Below are 21,244 nucleotides of genomic sequence, written 5' to 3'. Positions count from 1 at the left end.
AATTTGTTGTTAGACTGATGAACCTCAAAGGGAAGGGGGGAGAGGAGTCTGGAAAAGATAAACCAAAAAACTTATATGAATGTATGCATAACAAATGGACACAGATGATAATGTGGGGAAGGGATGAGAGGGGCAGGAGCAGGGAGCAGAAAGGAGGGAGTCAATTGGGGCAAACATGGGGGACATCTATAATACATTCGACAATAAAGATTAATTTTAAAAAGAAAAAATAAATAAATAAAAATTGCAGGTTACAATATAGTCAAAATTATCTGAAACCTGAGGTGAGACTTACCTTCTAAATGGAGGGAACAATAATGATCATGAGTATCACATTATTTTATTCCACTGGATCCTCACAACAACCCTATGAGCCAATTATAGCTAATACTTATCGAACACTTACTTTGTGCCAGACACTTTTCAGACCCCATGTTAGCTCAGCTTTCACAATAACCTTTATTGCATATAATTATCTTTATGTCAAAATCTGGACAAGAACATTGAGTTAACAATTACTAAACACATACTATGTGCAAGGCACTGTGCTAAGTACTTGACATGCATTTTCCCATGATAAACCTCTGAAGAAGGTCTGTATTTCACTGAGGCTCAGAATTTAAATAACTTGCCCAAGTCTACATAGCTAAGAAGGGGAAGAAGCAAGATTCAAAGCTAGGCTTTCTTATTCCAGAGTTCTACCAAAAAATAAAATGGAAGTGCAGAGAGTATAAGACACTTCCCCAAGTTTACACAGCCAACAAGTGGCAGAATGGTATATTAATTAAGGTCTGTCTGATTTCAAAATGGAAATGTTGACATTTTGCAGTAAGAAGAATAATAGAAAATAATTTAGCTCTCTCATTTGAAGCTAATTTATTTATTTATTTTAAATATATTTCTTTATTGATTTGAGAGAGAGAGGAAGAGAGAGAGAGAAACATCGATGACAGCCCTGGCTGGTTTGGCTTAGCGGTTAGAGCGTCGGCCTGCGGTCGAGAGAGACCAGAGTTGGGTTCCTGCTAAGGGCATGTCCTCGGTTGCAGTTTGTCCCCGGTCCTGGTTGGGGTTGTGCAGGAGGCAATCACTTGATGTGTCCCTTTCACATCCATGTTTCTCTCTCTCCCGCTCTCTCTCTCTCTCTCTCTCTCTCTCTCTCTCTCTCTCTCTCTTCCTCTCTCTCCCTCCCTCTCTATCTGTACAAAAAAAGGAAAAACGTCCTTGGGTGAAAATAAAAAAATAAAAAAAGGAAAACTGTTCTCAGGTGAGGATAAAAAAAAAAAAGAAAGAAACATCAATGACAGAGAACATTGATTGGCTGCCTCCTGCATGCTCCCCACTGGGGTTCAGGCCCACAACCTGGGCATGTGTCCTGACTGGGAATCAAACCGGCAACCTATTGGTGCATGGGTCGATGCTCAACTAGTGAGCCACACCAGCCAGACTCATTGTACTTTTTAAATATAGTTCCCTCAAAAGTTAGTTTGGCCCTGGCCGGTTTGGCTCAGCGGTTGGAGCGTCGGCCTGCGGTCCTGAGAGACCCGGGTTCGGTTCCCGCTAAGGGCACGTACCTCGGTTGCAGTTTGTCCCCGGCCCTGGTTGGTCGTGCGGGTGGCAGCCACTCGATGTGTCCCTTTCACATCGATGTTTCTCTCTCTCTCTCTGTTCCTCTCTCTCCCTCCCACTCTACCTGAACAAAAAATGGAAAAATGTCCTCGGGTGAGGATAAAAAAAAAAAAAAAAAAAAAAAAGAAAAGTTAGTTTGTAAATCACTAGACAGACTTTTGGGTATCTGTTTACTAATCTGTAAACTTATGGGATAAATAACTCCTATTTTAAAGGTGTTTACCACCAATTTAGGGAAACTAGACTTAAAAATGAGAGAAGAAAGGGAGGAGGGGAGAGAGGCAGATAGGAAGGGAAGAAGGAAGTGAATGAATAAAAATAATAGTATATGAGGTGAAATAGATGTAGTATTTACTTTTATCTCCAGCTTCTGGGGTTAGATAAAGGAGATGGACTTTTACTACATACATTTTGTAGATGAGACCAAGATGGATTTTGCTACTAAATTATGAATGTTGGAACTCAGTGCTTTTCAAACTTTGAAGTGCAGATGAATCACCTGGAAGATGTTGTTAAATGCAGATTTTGATTCAGTACATCATGGGTGGAGCCTGAGACTGTATTTCTATAAGGGTCTCAGAAGATGCTGATGTAGCTGGTGGATCACACCTTGAATAACAAAGCTCTAGTTTAAGTGGTGTGATTTATTTTATTTTTTAATTCTCTCTCTCTCTCTCTCTCTCTCTCTCTCTCTCTCTCTCTCTCTCTCCTTTTTGGTATGTGCCCTTAGCGGTAACCGAACCCAGGTCCACAGGCTGACACTCCAACCACTGAACCAAACCGGCCAGTGCGGTGTGACTTATTTTAATTTAAAAATTATGAACACAAATATTTAGAAGAAAAAAAATTAAGTATAAGTATAAAACCTAATTATAACTATTTATATTTATCTTATTATTTAAAAATTATAATTAGGGTTTGCTTCCTCCAAACTATAATCTCCACTGGCTTGTCATAGTATCCAGTATTTTTCACTCTTATAGTTCTCCTTTGTGTTAAACAATCCTTGCCTCAAAGTTTTATTCAAAGGTAAGTGTATGGGCCTACCTGACTATCTGACTGCCTCCTTGCTTGCCTTCCTGCCCTCTTGACTCCCTCTTTTCCTAAATAATTCAGTACAAAGCCATCAGGTGGGGCTGATCAAGGTGGGTTTTCACAGGAAAGAGGGATGAAGGGCAGTGTCAAATGGGTGCAGGTTGTTGGAGTGTCAGTGGGGTGAGGAGAATGTTTGCCTGGGAAGAGGGCATCATGGATATAGGCAATCAATCACTTTGGAGAGTATAAAGGAATTGATTCAATAAGTAAATATTGAGGATATTTCACTGTGGCAGTTAAAAATATGGAAAGGGAGAAAAGTAAAATGGCCCTTTAACGCTATATTAAAATTGTACTTATCAATGCGAACTCCTGGTTTAAAATAGAGATAGCTCTCCCCACCGCCCAGCACCAGTAATCTCAGCAACAGTTGCATGCTTCCTAGTTCATCATGCCTAATGGTGTATAAGAAGACCCCATGTCTGTAATACTTTCAACAACAAAAAAAAGAAATATCTATCATCTATCTATCTATCTATCTATCTATCTATCTATCTATCTATCTATCATCTATCTATCTATCTGAAATAAAAACACATCCAAACCTGTAAGGAAAAAAAAAAAGAAGAAGATCCCACTATAGTCCCCTCTACATACCATATCAAAGCTATTCATCTCAGCCATGGTCCAGCCAGAGCAGTACTGAGTCTGCTCAGGACACCTACCTAGACAGCCAGGCTAGTTGGGCCTGAGCAACTCTTTGGACAGCCTGAACAGCAGTACCTGACCACCCAGTGAGGTGGAGTCAGCCCAGCCTCAAGGCCTCAGAACCACCCCCAAAACACGCATCTCTGAAGAGTGAACAAGGGACACTGATCAGCTCCAAAGCTCACCTTGAGGCCATCCCCAAAAGGAAACTGTCATCTATAGCAGTGATTTTCAACCTTTTTCATCTCACAGCACTCATAAATTAATTACTAAAATTCTGTGTCATACCAAAAATATAGTTTTTGCCAATCTGACAAAAAATAGATTTAATTTTTATTTCATTCACACTGGACTGCTATTGTTGTGTTGGCTGCTGTCGTTTTTAAAATTTATTTGACAATCTAAGGGAAAAGATGTTAGTGCCCCTAAATAAATAGTCAGGTATTGCATGTTTTAAAAATTCTTGTGGCTGCCCAGCTGGTGTGGCTCAGTGGTTGAGCACTGATCCATGCACCAAGAGGTCGCCGGTTCAATTCCCGGTCAGGGCACATCCCCAGGTAGTGGGCCTGATCCCCAATGGGGGCATGCAGGAGGCAGTCAGTTGATGTTCTCTCTCATCGATGTTTCTATCTCTCCTTTCCTCTCTCTCTAAAAGTCAATAAAGAAAATAAATAAAAAGCCCTGGCCGGTTTGGCGCAACGGTTGGAGCGTCGGCCTGCGGTCTGGAGAGACCCGGGTTCAGTTCCCACTAAGGGCACGTACCTCGGTTGCAGTTTGTCCCCCGCCCTGGTTGGTCGTGCGGGTGGCAGCCACTCGATGTGTCCCTTCACGTCGATGTTTCTCTCTCTCTCTCTCTTCCTCTCTCTCCCTCCCGCTCTATCTGAACAAAAAATGGAAAAATGTCCTTGGGTGAGGATAAAAAGAAAATAAATAAATAAAAATACTTGTGCTTCACTGGTTGAAAATCACTGATCTATAGGATTACAAGTTGACTGCATTCAGACAGTGCCAAGAGAAAAACCCAGTTCTACCAAATTTCAGTCCATTGGGATTCAGGTAGGGAATGACTGGCAAAATAGCACTCCCTCTCACAGCACATCCTCCTGACAGGACAGGACTCAGATACCCAGGATGCTACTAACTCGAGGCTGTAAGTCACCTGAGAGGAATACCTCACACCCCAACCCCATCAGCATTGATGATGGCCCCAGGCAGGCCCCCAGAATTGCTCAGATCAAGTGCTACCTCTCCTACGGAGACAATAGCAACCCGGCCCTAGAAGCATTGTTGCTGCCCACACCTGACCCCTGGCTTGAGACCTTCTCCAGCTTCCCAGCAGAGCCAGAACAGCCAAGTTCCTGTGCAGAGATGGCTACTGGTTCTTGAAGCTACTGCTGGCAGAAACAGAGCGGCTGGAAGGTTGGTGCTGCCAGATGGACAAGGAGACCAAAGAGAACAACTTCTCTAAAGAAGTCATAGGAAAAGTGCTCAGTACTATGGGCAGTGCTTAGCTACTGATGTCCCAGAAATTCCAGCAGTTCCAGAACCTCTGTGAGCAAAACTTGAATCCTGATGCCAATCCACGTCCAATAGTCCAGGATCTGGCAGAAGTCTGGGACTTGTTACAGCTGTCCATCGAGGACATTAATGAAGTTTAATGAACTCTACCACCTCAAGTCCAACAGCTGGCAGCTGGTGGAGACCCCCAAAAAGAGGAAGGAAGAAAAGAAATCACCACCTCCGGTCCCAGAGAAGCCAGCCAAATTCAAGCCAGCAGTGAGCCGCTACAAGGCCTCTGACGCCAGGGACAAGCAGCATTAGGAGGCCCAAAAGAGACTCCTGGTGGCCATGTGGGTTGCTTCTGTGAGGCAGAACTCAGCCACAGGTAGTGTGGATAGCATTGAGATTTATGTCCCAGACCCAGCTTTGAAACCAGGAAGCAGGAAGCAAATAATTTTAAGTCATTTATTTATTTAAAAAAATTTTTTTTTCTTTATTGATTTTAGAGAGAGAGGAAGGAAAAGGGAGCGAGAGATAGAAACATCAATGAGAAAGTACATTAAGTGGCCACCTCCTGCATGCCCCCCACTGGGGATTTGACCCACAACCTGGGCATGTGCCCTGACTGGGAATCGAACCAACGACCTCTTGGTGCATGGGTTGACGCTCAACCACTGAGCCACGCCAACTGGGCTTAAGTCATTTTTAAAAAACACACAAACCAAACGCTAATGGAACAAAAATTTTCTCAACCTTTAGTATGATTATTCTATATAGAGACCCTGAGCCAACTTTCAAATTGATGCATATAAGGGCTCATAACCTGGCCTTTTTTTTTTAATCCTCACTCGCGGACATTTATTTTTAGATAGAGCAGGAAGGAGAGAGGGAGGAAGAGAGAGAGAGAAACATCGATGTGAGAGAGACACATCAATGGCTGCCACCCACATGACCCCAACCGGGCCAGGGACAAACTGCAACTGAGGTACGTGCCCTTAGTGGGCTTGTTGACTTTTTTTTGAGTGAAGTCTTATAACCTAAAGCTGGGCGGAAACAAAAACAAGTCAGATCGCCCTGGCCAATTTGGTTAGAGCATTGGCCCACGTACCAGTGAGTCCTGGGTTCGGTTCCTGCTAACGGCATGTACCTTGGTTGCAGTTTGTCCCTGGCCCTGGTTGGTCATGCAGGTGGCAGCCGCTCGATGTGTCCTTTTCACATCGATGTTTCTCTCTCTTTCTCTCTTCCTCTCTCTCCCTCCCATTCTATCTGAACAAAAAATGGAAAAATGTCCTCGGGTGAGGTTAAAAAAAAAGTCAACAAAAACACAAAACTATGAACATTTTTTCCCCCTCTTACTGGCCATGGTGAACTATATAGATGGACTTTGGCAACTCCTCACCCAGCCTCCAAACTTTTTACTTGTTCTATCTAATGAGAACTTAAACTAACTTATTTACAAGGCAACGACAGTCCAAGGGCAGCTTTGGGCACTTCGGAGTCCTTCCTTTTTTCCCCAGCTATCCCCACTCTGACCCCAGAGTTTTCATATCTACGTTTCTCTTTTCCTTCATGGCTCACACAGAGGTCACCATCCAGACTGGCAGCTTTCTGGTTCTCAGTTCTCCTTGTGGTTGAGAGCCTAGAAGACAGAGAGATGGATATGCATCCCCTCCCCTGCCAAGTTTTCACACACAGTCACACAGGTGCACATACACAGATGTAGGTTCCTTTCAGCAGAAGCAGCCCTCACCCTGCGATCCACCAGCCCTAGGCAGGGTCAGGCAGATGATAAACCTCCCTGAAAAAGATGAGGAGGGTTTAAGTTTTTGGGAGGAAATATGAGATAAAAGTCATAGTTATTACACTCCAGACTGCTGCTTTTTTCTTTTCTTCAGTCTCTTCTTCCTCCAGCAAAAAGTATGGGTCAGAGGTACACTTGAGAGAAGTACCTCTTTTGTCTGTTCCTGGCTGGGCCTGTGTACAGTACCCGAGGGTGTTGTGGTGCGAGAGAATTGAGAGTTCACCAGAGCCAAATTAAAGCCAAATAGAGAGGAAAGCCAGCTGGTGACTGATCCTGAGTTCTCGAAGACCAGTCCTCGGGCCTCCAAACATTGTGGCGTGACAGAGTCAAAGAAAGACCACTAGAGAATTGAAGTCCAAATAAGAGCCGTTTATTAGCCGGCCGGTGTCTGATTTCGAACACCCCTGTGACAGTCTTCGGAATCAGCCCCAATATGTTTTATTACATGCCTTTTATACCTTACAGAAAATAAGATCTTCTTGACATAATGCCCAGGGCTACAACAATGCTGTATAGAATTAGTTTGCCTTGTGGATAACAGGAACAACCAGGCCCATCCAGGAACACCCAGATATTTCTGATATTTCAAGGTACATTGGGTCACACTTAGCCCAGAGCTGCACAAACACAATGCAAGCCGGATTCCTTGAGATTGTGGGGAAGATGAGTCTCTGACTCAAGACCTCCAGGCTCCATGGATTCTGTCAGACACATAGCCGGCTCCCAACAATTTCTTGCCTGTAATCCTCACCACTTTGAGGATTACAGGCAGGAGACCAGTCCATCTAGGTTCCAGCAAAGCAAGCTGAATTTTCTTGATCTAGATACGATTTCTGGGCTGAACATTGTGGAAATCTGAATCAACTGGAGAGAAGTCTGGTACCGTTTGACATGAAGCTGTTCCCGTCCGTGTAGAGATCAGCATCTGGGTCTGGCCAGGGTGTGTCTCTGAGGTCCACTCAAAGATCAGCCAAGGAGTGCAGGATCTCAAGGCAGCCATGAAGAGGTTCCAGCAGGTCATCATCAGGCAGCAAGGTGGCAGGGCCTAGGGCAGCAGTCCCTAGGAATTCAATCCTCAGGGTGTCCAACAAGAGCACCTGACACTAGACAACTCTGGCATGAGACATAAGTCTTGCCTCAGGATCAGCTTAGAGGCTTCCTTAGTGTGCAGGGCTATAGCTACTATAGCCCTTAAGCAGTGTGGCCATTCGAGTTCATATAGGGTCCGTAAGGTCCCAGAGCTTACCGGGACATTATAGCTTTTTGCCTGAGCTTCTGAAATCTTTAAAATTATCCAGTAGGCATTGCAATGGAGTTTTTGTACCAGATTGACTTTGGCCCATGAAAACAAAAGGAAGTGCAACCAGACAACAACAGACAATCAGGAGGGTCAATAAACAAACAGAAAAAAAATACAGACAGGGCCGAAACCGATGTTACTAAAGCCCAAAAACACAGACAGAACTGACTGAAACCGAAGTTCGACCAAAAAACACAGACAGAACTGACTGAAACCAAAGTTCCCTGCGACGTCTTGCTGGAGAAACTGACTGAAGGTCCCTGTAGCGTCTCTCTGGGGAACCTGGCTGGGGAAGTAATGCCGTGTCCAGCCTTCCTCCAGCCACCAAAAGGCACCAAACAGAACAAACCAAAAGTTGGTATTCACCGGGGAGATTCAATCCAGATGGCTCACTCACCAGTGACATTCCAGATGACTCAGATGAGTCCAAACGCTCTCTCAGAATTCAATTTAGAGCTGGATTTGAGACCAGGCTAGGGAAACTGGGAGGGCAGGCTTAATCTTGAGGAACATCTCTCTGAGGCCTCCCCCTAGACTAGACTCCCCTTGCAGCTGGTCCAGTCTGGGGCTTCCCCATAAGGGAAGAATCTCGCTGGGGCCTCCAAATGTTGTGGCATGACAGAGTCAAAGAAAGACCACTAGAGAATTGAAGTCCAAATAAGAGCTGTTAATTAGACGGCCAGCGCCTGATTCCGAACACCCCTGTGACAGAGTCTTCGGAATCAGCCCTGATATGCTTTAGTTTTCTTTTTTTATCCTCACCCGAGGACATTTTTGTATTTATCTTCAGGTAGAGTGGGAGGGAGAGGGGGAGGAAGAGAGAGAAACATCGACATGAGAGAGCTACATCGAGTGGCTGCCACCCACACAACCCCAAACGGGGCTGGGGACAAACTGTAACCGAGGTACGTGCCCTTAGCAGGAACCAAACCTGGGACTCTCTGATCCACAGGCTGATGACCTACCGCCGAGCCAAACTGGCCAGGACAGCCCCGATATGCTTTATTACATGCCTTTTATACCTTACAGAAAATAAGATCTTCTAGATATAATGCCCAGGGCTACAACAATGCTGTATAGAATTAGTTTGCCTTGTGGATAACAGGAACAACCAGGCCCACCCAGGCACACCCAGGAACACCCAGATATTTCAGGTATCTCAAGGTACATTGGGTCACACCTAACCCCGAGCTGCACAAACACAATGCAAACCTAATTCCTTGAGATTGTGGGGAAAATCGAGTCTCTGACTCAAGACCTCCAGGCTCTGTGGATTCTGTCAGACATGTAGCCGGCTCCCAACAATTTCTTGGTTCAGGGAGTATTCCAATTTACTGAGGTTATTTTGACTAAACAGGTTCAGCTAGAGGACACACAGTGACTTTCCCAACCATCAATTATGGAGCAGCACAATAATTTACCAATCATCAGTTATGGGGTTATAAACATGCCAGCACAAGGGGCAGGTGGCTGTGTCTATAGTATGTGTAGATATGGACATAGACCTAGGAATGCATACTTAACAAACACCCATCTGCTCACCTATGCCTACCAGCACCACCACTGGCTCTTGGGGCACTTGGCAGGAGGTGGGTGTGTGAATAGCATATATTTTTATATGTACTATATCTGGGTGTGTGTACAAATATATACCTTCTGTGTAAGTTGCCCCTTTTGGGGGGGAGCACATACAAGAATCAACCAATGAATGTGTAAATAAGTGGAACAGCAAATTGATGTTTTTCTCTCTCTCCCTTCCTCTCTCTCTCCAAATAAATAAATAAATAAATAAATAAATAAATAAATAAAGATGTAAATGTATGTATGGGTGTATACACACATATCTACACACAATGTATATAAACAATAGTATTATACACAACATATATATGTACAGAATTTATGTATATGTATATATACATAATGTATATAAAAATATAAATGTATATATAAATATAAAAATTACATATCCCTATATTTACACATACTTATGTCTCTATACTTATATATTTATATATCTATATATGCATATATTTATATATCTATATATTTACATATCATATATATAAATACATAGAGATATAATTTTAACATTTTATATATACATATATAAATTCTATACATATATATTGTGTACAACATATAATAATTGTATATCTATCTATCTATAGATATAGATATATGTATACTTTAGCCTGGGAGCAGCACAGAAGGGCTCATATCTTGGTTTCTAAATAGTACTCTCTGTTAAAAGGTATCAGGGAGGTTAGGAAAAATAGCTTATTTCAAGCTGGGATATGGAAAGACAAATAAACTTGGAACATCTTTTTAAATTAAATTTATTGGGGTAGCATTGGTTAATAACATTATATAAATTTCAGGTGTACAACTTTATTTATTTATTTATTTATTTTTATCCTCATCCAAGGACATTTTTCCATTTTTTGTTCAGATAGAGTGGGAGGGAGAGTGAGGGAGAGAGAGAAACATCAACGTGAAAGGGACACATCAAGTGGCTACCACCCGCACAACCCAACCAGGGCCAGGGACAAACTGCAACTGAGATACATACCCTTAGCGGGAACTGAACCCAGGTCTCTCTGGACCACAGGCCAACGCTCCAACCACTGAGCCAAACCGGCCAGGGCTAGGTGTACAGCGTTATAATATGACATCAGTATACTCCATTGTGTGCTCACCACCCAAAGTCTAATCTTCTGTCACCACATATTTGACCACCTTTACTTTCTTTGTCCTTCCCCCACCCTCCTTCCCCTCTTGGAACATCTACAACAAAAGTAAAGTAGTACTCAAATAATGGTGGAGATAGTCAAAAGGACACAGAAGCCAGCTCTAAGGAGTTAAATGAGACAATTAGAGCACCCAAATAAATAGCAATAGTAAAGGCTCATATAAAATAGAAATCCACGAGTCCAGATTGATATAAGTAAATAAATGAATAAACAAATTAGAAGATTAGAAAGAAGAAGCCACAAGGAGACTGGTAGGAGGGGCAGAGGCTCAGTGGGTCTGGTCCCACACCCATGTGTAGAAGACAAAAATCAGGAAGGTTACCTTGGCTAAGAAAGTCCTCCCTGAGGAGCAAGGGGTTCCCGTCCCACACAAGGTCCCCAGCTCAGGGTTCCAGTGCCAGGAAGAGAAATCCCCATCACTTCTGGCTGTAATAACCAGCAGGAACTGAGGCTGAGGGAGGTTGAGTCTGAGGGAGTCCCAGGCAGTTCCTCTTTTTTTTTTTTTTTGGTATGTGCCCCTAGCAGGCACCGAACCTAGGACTCTTTGGTCCACAGGCCAACGCTCCAACTGCTGAGCCAAACCAGCCAGGGCCCAGGCAGTTCCTCTTAAAGGGTCTGCACACAAACTTACCCCGACCCACTCCCTCCAGGCTCTAGTATGGAAAAGGCAGCTTGAAAGGCACAAGAGACATACAGAGAGGAACTGAGCTGTTTGGCATTGGGGCGAGAGCTGGAGAAGCAGCTTTCTCCTGGAAAGATGTGCTGGCAGAGGCCTTTGTTTCTTTGGTGCCCTTCCCCTACAGGGCAGTCAGACATAAACCATATCTGGGCTTCCAGCAACCTGACTCACACTGTTTGCCCCGCCCAGGTGATTCCCTGAGGCCCTGCCTCACCCAACTTTTAGGCCCACCCAAGCTGTTTCCAATGGCTTTTACCATAGGATTGGCCTGTATTGGCTCTTGCTTCATATTTTCCTAAATCTCTCAAACAGCACCTGGCCTCTATAAGCCTCATACCTCTAGCTAACTGGCCCCAGGCCTGGCACTAGAAGCAGTCAGCCTTGGTTCCACAACTTGGCTTTGCCTGGGCACCTCCAAGACCAGCACAAGAAGCTGCCATTTGCAGATCACTTTGTAGTTTATCCCAGGTGGCCCTGGGTAGAACACAGGCAGAGGCTGACCTTGCCCTAGAGCCAGCACACCCAGTGGATAGCTTCAGACCACGTCGAAGCACCACCACCGAACCAACTCCACAAGCTATACACTCAAGGAGTGGATTCAGTGGGTACCAGAGCCCTGCTAAAATAAATCTTTCTCTGTGTGGTCGGCCCTGTATAGCTGATCCTCCAAGGTATTCAGAGGGCAGTGGTCAGTGGGCACGCCAGTCCTTGCAGCTAATCAGCCTGAGTAAATCCCTCCCATTGATGTGCCAACAGTGATCAAGACTCAATTACCAGAAAAGGGTGGACAGTCCACAGGAGGGGTACACCTTGAGAGCCCAGTTGAGGTGACCAAGGAGGCTGTGCCACTGGACCCTACAGGACACCTATTACAATAGGTCACCTAGGAAGCCTAGGAGATATAACAACTCTACTTAATACATAGAAACAAACACAGGGAGGAAGCCAAAATGAGGAGACAAAGAAATATGTCCCAAATGAAAGAACAGAACAACACTCCAGGAAAGTAACTAAATGAAATGGAATAAACAATCTAACAGATGCAGAGTTCAAAACACTAGTTATAAGGATGTTCAATGAACTTAGTGAGAATTTCAAGGAACTTAGTGAGAAACTAAAAAAACTTACTGAGAATCTCAAGAGCAGAAAAAAGGACCAGTCAGAAATGAAGGATGCACTAACTGAAATACAGAATAATTTACAGGAAATCAATAGTAGAGTAGGTGAAGCTAAGAAGGAAACCATCAATTTGCCTGTCCAATGTGGCTCACTGGTTGAGCATCGACCCATGCACCAAGAGGTCACTGGTTCAATTCCTGGTCAAGGCACATACCCAGGTTGTGGGCCCAATCCCCAGTGGGGGGCATGCAGGAGGCGGTCAATCGATGTTCTCTCATTGATGTTTTATCTATCTCTCCCTCTCCCTTCCTCTCTCTCAAAAATCAATAAAGAAAAAAAATTTTTTAAAAGAAAAGAAAGAAACCATCAATTTGGAATATAAGGAAGCAAAAAACTCCCAATCAGAACAAAGAATCCAAAAAAAAAAAAAAATTGTGTAAGGAGTCTCTGGGACAACCTCAAGCATACCAACATTCACATTATGGGGGTGCCAGAAGGAGAAGAGAGAGAGCAAGAAATAGAAAAACTATTTGAAATAAATAAGGACAGAAAATGTCCCTAACTTGGTGAAGGAAACAGGCATACAAGTCCAGAAGGCACAGAGAGTCCTAAATAAGATGAACTCAAAGAGGTCCACACCAAGACGCATCATCATCAAAATGTAAAAAGTTAAAGACAAAGAGAGAGAATCCCCACAATCCTCCCACCCCTCCCCACTGAGCCCACTTAAAAAAAAAAAAAAAAAAGACAGAGAATCTTAAAAGCAGCAAGAGAAAATCAGTTAGTTACCTACAAAGGAGCTCCCATAAGACTGTCAGTTGATTTCTCAAAAGAAACTTTGCAGGCCAGAAAGGAGTGGCAAGAGATATTCAAAGTGATGAAAAGCAACAACCTACAACCAAGATTACTCTCTCCTGCAAAGCTATCAATTAGAACCTATGGAAATATAGTTCCCAGACAAGAAAAAGCTAAAGGAGTTCATCACTACCAAATCAGTATTATATGAAATGTTGATGGGTCTTCTTGAAAAAGAAGAACAAAAATATGAACAATAAAATGACAATAAATACATATCTATCAACAATTGAATCTACAAACAAAATGAGCAAGCAGAACAGAAACAGACTTATAGATACAGAGAACTTTTTGTTGCTTGCCACATGGGAGGGGGCTGGGGGGATGGATGAAGAAGGTGATAGAATGAAGAAGTACAAATTGGTTGTTAGACTGATGAACTTCAAAGGAAAGAGGGGAGGGAGAGCAGGAAGAGATAAACCAAAGAACTTATATGCATATATACATAACCAATGGACACAGACAATAGTGTGGGGAAGGCAGGAGGGGGCCCAGAACTGGGAGGAGAGGGTCAATGTGGGAAAAAAGGGAGGACATCTGTAATACATTCAACAATAAGATAAGTTTAAAAAGAAAGAAAAAACAAATTAGATTAGAAAGATTTACTTTACATTTGAATGCTAACTAATAAATGCAGAAAGAATACTAGATAGAAAATCACCATTTGGCAACCATTGCAGTAATGGTTAATTCAGTCAGGAAACATTGTGGTACTAAAATTATTGGATGAAAATTTGATGAGGATATTTATATAGTCTCAAAATACCTCCCCACAAAATATTTAATGGCAAAGTGAAAAAGAGTAATTTTAAATTGGAGAAACCTGGCAAATACCACATTATTCAAGTAATCCAAGTTGCCAACCAGTAATGGGACAAATTGAAACTGTATACCACTTGATAGGAGGCAATGAGAAAAAAACACAGCATCACTTCTGTGATAATTCTGTCAAAAATGCATTACCTGGATTTAATCATTAGAAAACATCAGACAAATCCAAACTGAGGGATAGTCTATGAAGTAAATGGCCTGTAGTCTTCAAAAAAAAGGTAAGGTACTAAATCAAGGAGAGATTGAGGAATTACTGTTCAAGATTGAAGGTCACGACTAAATGTAACGTGATCTTAGATTGAATTCTATAGGACATTACTGAATTCTACAAAGGGCATTATTGGCATAGTGGGTGAAACTTGAAGAGATTTTGAATATTAGGTGGGAGTCATATATCAGTTTTGATGGTTGTATTATGGTTATGTGGAAGAATATCTATATCTGTGGGAATTACATTCTAAAGTATTTGTTTCGCCCTGGCTGGTTTGGCTCAGTGGTGAGAGCATCAGCCCACGGACTGGAGAGTCCCAGGTTCGGTTCCCGCTAAGGGCATGTACCTTGGTTGCATTTTGTCCCCGGCCCCGGTTGGGGTCATGTGGGTGGCAACCACTTGATGTGTCTTTCTCACTTCAATGTTTCTCTCTCTTCCTCTCTCCCTGCCGTTTTATCTGAAAATAAATAAATGAAGTATCTGTGGATAATGGGACATCATATTGACAACTTTTACCCAAATGGATAAGAGTTGTAGTATTCTTGCCCCTCAAAAGTAAACTTATGATGTTGAAAAAGTGACTCATTAAAGAGCTTCATTATCAATCCAATGATATCTATTATGTGTACAGGATATTAACATCCATGAGTATATTTTCTGACTAGCCTATGAGCATGATGACATCAAATAATCACTGTTTAGCAGTGCAGTAGAGCATTTATGTTGCTTACTCAACTATTGTTCCCTTCTCCCATTGTTTCTTGCTAACAGAACTCCAATTTTATTGAGATATGGATACCTAGGTTCTTCCTATCATTAGGAGGTGAATTTTTATTGGTCTAAACCAATCATGGTGTAGGCCTGGCATGTAATATAATTCTACCTAATGATACTTGAAAGTTGGTCTGCTTGGGTGAGGGAGAAGACCTTTGAGGAAAAATTTTTCCTTGCTTATAATAAGACACTCACAAAATGAAAGGCTCCTCTTGATGTGATCACCTCTACAGTAGTCCCCCCCTTACCTGCAGTTTTACTTTCCCTGGTTTCAGTTACCTGTGGTCAATTATAGTCTGAAAATATTAAATGGAAAATTCTAGAAATAATTCATAAGCTTTAAATTGAGTGCCATTCTGAGTAGAGTAATAAAATCTCACACCATTCAGCTCCATCCCACCAGGGTATCCATGCTGTAAATGCTACCTGCCTGTTAGTCACTTAGTAGCTCATCATGACTTGATGATTTGGGATCACCAGAAGCAGATGATGATCCTTCTTCTGAGTATTGTCAGAAGGCCAGTAACAGCCTAACACTACATCACAATGCCATGCATTCACCTCACTTCATCTCACCATGCAGGCATTGCGTCATCTCACATCATCACAAGAAGGGTCGGTACAGGGCAATAAGATATTTTGGCAGAGTGAGGTAGACCACATTCACATAACTTTTATTACAGTATATTGTTATAATTGTTCTATTTTTATTAGTTATTGTCATTAATCTCTTACTGTTACTAATTTATAAATTAAACTTTGTCATAGGTATATATGTATAGGAAAAAATATAGTATGTGGGGTTCGGTACTATCCTCAGTTTTAGGCATCTACTGGGGGTCTTGTAACATGTCTCCTGCAGATAAGGGAGAACTACTATAAATGTGATACCCAAGAACTACAGCAGTCATTTTGCAAGCATGATGGGACAAGCCTGATGACAAAAGCCTGTAAATGACAGAGCAGAAAAATAGAAAAACAAAAAACAAAAAATGTATAGCCTTGATAACAATCATTTGCTGCTAAATTAACCAACCTAGCCCTGGCCGGTTTGGCTCAGCAGTTAGAGCCTCAGCCCGCAGACCAGAGAGTCCTGGGTTTGGTTCCCACTAAGGGCACAAACCTTGCTTGCAGTTTGTCCCCGACCCCAGTTGGGGTCGTGTGGGTGGCAACCACTTTGTGTGTCTCTCTCACATCGATGCTTTTCTCTTTCTCTTCCTCCCTTGCTCCCTCCTGCTCTACTTAAAGATAAATGCAAAAATGTCCTTGGGTGAGGATTTAAAAAAAAAACTAACCAACCAAGTAACCATCCTATCACCTGCCCATTATCGGATATAGTAAAATTTCTTTATTTAAATAATTTGAGCTGGAGTTTTCTGTTACTTGCACTCAAAGGTGCCTAACTGAGAAAGAAAAAAAGAAATTTATAGTTCAGAGATTTTTTTAAGATAGATCTAATTCCCCTAAGAGAAATAGTCCTCTGAATTAGATAAACTAACATGTACTCTATTTTCATGAATTTGGATGGAGTTTGAGCTCTTGGAAGAAGACAGCGAGCTGGATAGTTATCTAGCTCACACATGAAGCTTGAGATGGTGTTTCTCAAAACTTGATGGTGTTGCACTCACTGGAATATAAACCTTTGACATGATACTTACCACAATCTGGACTATTCTGTTTAACAGATTACAAAATTTTCCTCAATGATTTATATAGTGCATCTAATTCTTTAGCATAATATCAATGATATATGCTACTGTTTACGCTTTCTCATCCCTTTATCTAGTAGCAAAATTTTGTATAAGGGTCAGAAATAAAAATTTTGTGAAAATCTCTGTTAACTGCATACTAAATAGATTCTCACTGAATAAGCACATCTCTTCCTTACCCTCCCTTCTTAATTATATAAGTGCTTCAAATGGCTTAGTATTTCTGTCTTACTTTTAATAATTTTCACTTGTTTTATCATATTTATCCAAATGTTCAATTTCTGTCTTTTGGTCACATACCCATTTTTGGATTAAGAATAATATGGTGGCTAAAAGCTTGAGACTAGGTTTTTCTTATTTGCCATGTAATCTTAAACAAGTTACATAACTTCTATGGGCCTCAATTAAAAAAAAATTTTTTTCCTATCTATATTGATTTTAGAGAGGAAGGGAGAAGAAGAGAGAAGGATAAAAACATCAATGAGAGAGAACATCGACTGGCCATCTCCTGCATGTTCTCCACACTGGGAATTTGGCCCACAACCTGGGCATGTGCCCCAACCAGGAATCGAACCGGCAACCTCTTGGTGCAGGGGTCGATGCTCAACCACTGAGCCACACCGGCCAGGCTGGGCCTCAATTTTCTAATCAATCAAATGGGGGGTTAGACAGCACCTTGCTCACTGGGTAATTATGACAATCAAGTTAGAAAATGAATAGAAAGGTCTTTGCATATCACCCAAAAGACCTCATTTGGTAGCTCTTGTTAAATAATAGGAATGTAATACTTAAGTATCACCTTATGGAACTTCCAGTAGAATTTTACTATTATAATTTGTTTGGCTAGTTCCCTGTTAATGAACATCTAGAGATGATAGTGACTAAGTGTGTTTGACTTTGGAGCTGAGCAGAACTCTGCTTGAATCCCATCTCTACCACTTCTTATCAAAATTAACTTGGAGAAGTGACTTAACCTCTCTGATCTTCAGTTTCTTCATCTAAAATAAACAATGAAAATCATAAACCTACAGGTGATCTTCATTATTTACAGATTCTGTCTTTATGAATTTTCCTACTTGATAAAATTTCTTTGTAATCCCCAGATTGATACTTATGGTGCTTTTGTGCAGTTTGCCGACACATGCAGAGCAGTGAAAATTTTGTTGCCCAGCTTGTACTTTCCCAGTTGAGGCTGAACAAAGCAATGCTTTGCCTTTTTGTTTCAGCTCTCATACTGTAAACAAGAGTCCTTTTTGTGGTCTATTTAGTACCAATTTTCTTTTTCCTTCAATTTTGTGTTTTCTGTTGGTGATTTCACGATTTAAAATAGCTCCCAAGCATATTGCCAAAGTGCTTTCTATTGTTCCTGAGTGCAAAAAGACTGCATGGAAAAAACGGAGAAAATGCACGTGTTAGATAAGCTTCATCCAGGCATGAGTTATAACACTGTTGACCATGAGTTCAATGTTAAGGAATCAACTATATATTATATATAGTGTCTTTTTTTTTCTTCTACCTATTATCAGATGGAGTGGGAGGAAGGGAGAGGAGACAGAGAGAAACATTGATGTGATAGAGCCACATAGACTGGTCACCTCCCGCATGACCTGACCAGGGCTGGGAACAAACCGCAACCGAGTTACGTGCCCTTGACCAGAATCGAACCTGTGACTTATTGGTCTGCTGGATGACACTCTAACTGTTGAGCCAAACCAGCCAGGGCGTATATAGTATCTTTAAACAGAAACACATAAAACAAAGTAATGATTAGTTGATGAAAATATCATGACTATAAGTTTGCAGGAACCTAAGCCGATATTTCTCATAAGAACAATTGTTTGTGATTCACTAATTCAGTGTTCAGTGCCACGCTATGGAATATAACTACCATAAATAATAGTACTGACTGTATCTGATAAGGTTGTTAATTGGGGCTTAACTAAACTATTGCATTAGAGTGTTTGGCATTGCGCCTTGCACCGGGGGGTTAAGGGCCAGTGAAGAGTGGGGGTAGGGGTGAGACTCTAGATATATTCTTATCAGTTTGATTCTGACAATCTAAGTTCCATGTGGTTCAAAGCAGGAGTATATTTTAGTGAAAACCATGAAAATCTAGAAACTTCACAACAAAACTCTCAGGCTAAGCCACAGCATTCTCCTTGAGAAAGCTTCAAATAACATTTTCTTGCAAATAACAGTTTATTTTCACAAAAATAGATGACCTAGCTCATGATCAAAATTAACCTTCTGGAATGAAATGACAATTGCAAATGAGTGATATCGTTCTTTCTTTTTACTTTCCTAAACTGGTGGGAAGTTGCTACTCCTTTTCCTCTACATAGGCATTTTGGTAGTAAAAATTCCACATTTTGTTGATTATTGCATTATACATATATCCTTATGTATATAAGATATATATAAAAAGAGCAAGTATTTCACAAGAGGTTAAAAAAGGAAATTCATAATTTTTATTTCAAAGATGATGAAACAAGGCCCAGCAATAAAGTTAAACAGTTAAGTGACAGACCTGAGTAAGACCTGTCTGCTATACCTGTGCGTTGTATCATTGTATTGTTCCCTGTTCTGACTGGGATGAAGAACAGTGGAGCCTAGACATGCTTTTCCAAAAGAGATTGCACTGGTCTTCTTTCAATTACCCCAAGGCTACAAACTGTTTTTTCTCTTCCTGGAACTCTCTTCTCCGTCCCTTCTCTAATTCTTACTCATCTTTTGAGTCCTAGCTAAAATGTCACTTCCTCAGAGAGGCCTGACCACTCCTTTCTTCCCTAAAACATCCCCTTTCCCTATTATTTCATAAAATTCTTCCATAGCACTCATCACAATTTTCAATTAAATGTCTATTTGTGTATGTATTTATCTTCATTAGGCTCTCAGTCCTGTGCAAGTAAGGACCCTGTCTGTTTTGTTCTCTACTGTAATCCAGTGCCTAGCACAGTGCTATATGCATAATAGGCTCTTAAATAAATGTTAATTGCAAGAATAAATGAATGAATGAAATGTTCACTAATCTGCTGAAGGATACCTTAGGGTGAAAATGGATGTCACTGACAATATTTTAATGATTGGTGTTTGGTTTAATCATCCTCTATTCCCCTCAACCTCTACCCTCACTATCAAGTAGCATTTGTCTAGTAGATTTTTTTTTTCTTTCTTTTTTGGTACGTGCCCCTAGCGGAAACCGAACCGGGGACTCTCTGGTCTGCAGGCCGACGCTCCAACCTCTGAGCCAAACAGGCCAGGGCTTGTCTAGTACATTTAATCTCCTAGAGCCAGACTTAGTCTCTATGGATTTTGAGACTGTTTTTGGAACAGATACACCTACCAGACTCATTCAATTTGTAGGATTTTAGACTTAAAAGTTTTTACCGAAATAAAGTTTGATTTCATATAATTTTGGAATAATTCCAGGCATTCATCATTCAGTGTGAATAATTCAATATTATTCTGGAATAAGTCCAAGGCATTCACCATTCAGAAGAAAGACACTTGTTTTGTTTTGCTAAAACTGAACGCCTGCTATATGAAAGACACTGATGCATTTATAGATAATTTTGTGCATTTTAGGTATCTAAGAATGGATATTGTATTTGTATGGTTGTAATATATTTTTTTCTATTTGTATTAATATCCTATAAACTTTTATCTACATATTTTAATTTTAATTAATAACTTTTTTTCCTAATTGTAAAAACAAGCATATTCTTTGTAAAATTTTTGGAAAATAAAGAAAAGTATGAAGGAGAAGCAAAAGGTATAGAGAAACAAACAAAAAATCACTCAAGCCCTGGCCAGTTGCTCAGTGGTTAGAGCGTTGCCTGCAGCCCAATGAGTTGTGGGTTCAATTCCAGGCAAGGGCAAGTACCTCGGTTGCGATCTGTCCCCGGCCCTGGTTGCGGTCATGTGGGAAGCACCCATTCTATGTATCCCTTTCATGTTGATTTTTTTTCTCTCTCTCTCTCCCCCTCCCACTCTATCTGAACAAAAAAATGGAAAAATGTCCTCAAGTGAGGATAAAAAAATAAAAATAATTGGCATAATTTCTCTTGGCCCTAGGCACACACACTCATATTATATATAAGTTATATAACATGTATATTTGTATGTACATAATATATGGACATACATGTATAATGTATAAATATAATATATAAATAATACACACATATATAATAGTTATTATTTACTGGGATTTCCAGATACCTTGATATCTATATCTATATCTATATCTATTTCTATATCTATCATCATATATAGTCTCTTACAATCCTCTCAATAGTTTTGCGAGAAAATATCATTCTTATTTTACAGATGAGTAAATCAGG

At 41.1% G+C, this 21,244-nt stretch overlaps 1 pseudogene; it reads left to right on the top strand.

Moving 5' to 3' along the window:
- The first annotated feature begins 2,132 nt into the window (after window positions 1-2,132).
- LOC118634862 lies at window positions 2,133-7,585 on the top strand (annotated as a pseudogene).
- Window positions 7,586-21,244: the final 13,659 nt, after the last annotated feature.

Source organism: Molossus molossus, unplaced genomic scaffold, assembly GCF_014108415.1.
Source record: "Molossus molossus isolate mMolMol1 unplaced genomic scaffold, mMolMol1.p scaffold_m16_p_19, whole genome shotgun sequence".
NCBI classification, from domain to species: Eukaryota; Metazoa; Chordata; class Mammalia; order Chiroptera; family Molossidae; genus Molossus; species Molossus molossus.
Note: the sequence above shows the minus strand (reverse complement) of the source record. Positions and strands in the feature narration are given on the sequence as shown.